Here is a 667-nt window from a genome sequence, read left to right on the forward strand (position 1 = left end):
GCATAGAACTTGTGGAAGTGGCCAGTTTGAGATCCACGCCTGACACTGCCTGGAGGCTACAAACCAGAGTATAGATAGCCCAAAGACCTAGGATAGAAGCAAACCATGACTGGGAAATCCAAAACAAACAAACAAAATAAAACAAAACGTCAATGAAATGACTCCTAATGGTACTCTGCTATGCTCCTAAACCAGAGTCTAGCATAATTGTCATCAGAGAGGAGGCTTTATCCAGCAGCTGATGTGAGCAGATGCAGAAACCCATAACCAAACATTAGGTGGAGCTCAGGGAATCCTGCAGAAAAGAGAAAGGAAAGATTGTAAGGTGCTCGCTTCAGCAGCACATATACTAAAATTGGAACGATACAGAGAAGATTAGCATGGCCCCTGCGCAAGGATGAAACTTGAATTCGTGAAGCGTTCCATATTAGCTGGGCAGTCGTGGCACACGCCTTTAATCCCAGCACTCGGGAGGCAGAGGCAGGCGGATCTTTGTGAGTTTGAGGCCAGCCTGGTCTACAGAGCAAAATCCAGGAGAGGCACAAAGCTATAAAGCGAAACCCTGTCTCGAAAAACCAACCCCCCCCCCCAAAAAAAAAGGTTGTAGGAGCCAGGGTGGGTAAAGGACATCACAAACACATAGTCCACAAAATCAACTAACCAGGAC

The 667-nt window shown here is 46.6% G+C and overlaps 1 non-coding gene across 1 annotated transcript; it reads left to right on the forward strand.

The window, feature by feature from the left end:
- Positions 1 to 325: 325 nt before the first annotated feature.
- Positions 326 to 432, forward strand: LOC118591708. Its single transcript, XR_004945998.1, has one exon. It is a non-coding gene; the product is annotated as a U6 spliceosomal RNA (small nuclear RNA).
- Positions 433 to 667: the final 235 nt, after the last annotated feature.

The sequence above is a fragment of the Onychomys torridus genome, chromosome 9 (genome assembly GCF_903995425.1).
Source record: "Onychomys torridus chromosome 9, mOncTor1.1, whole genome shotgun sequence".
Taxonomy (NCBI): Eukaryota; Metazoa; Chordata; class Mammalia; order Rodentia; family Cricetidae; genus Onychomys; species Onychomys torridus.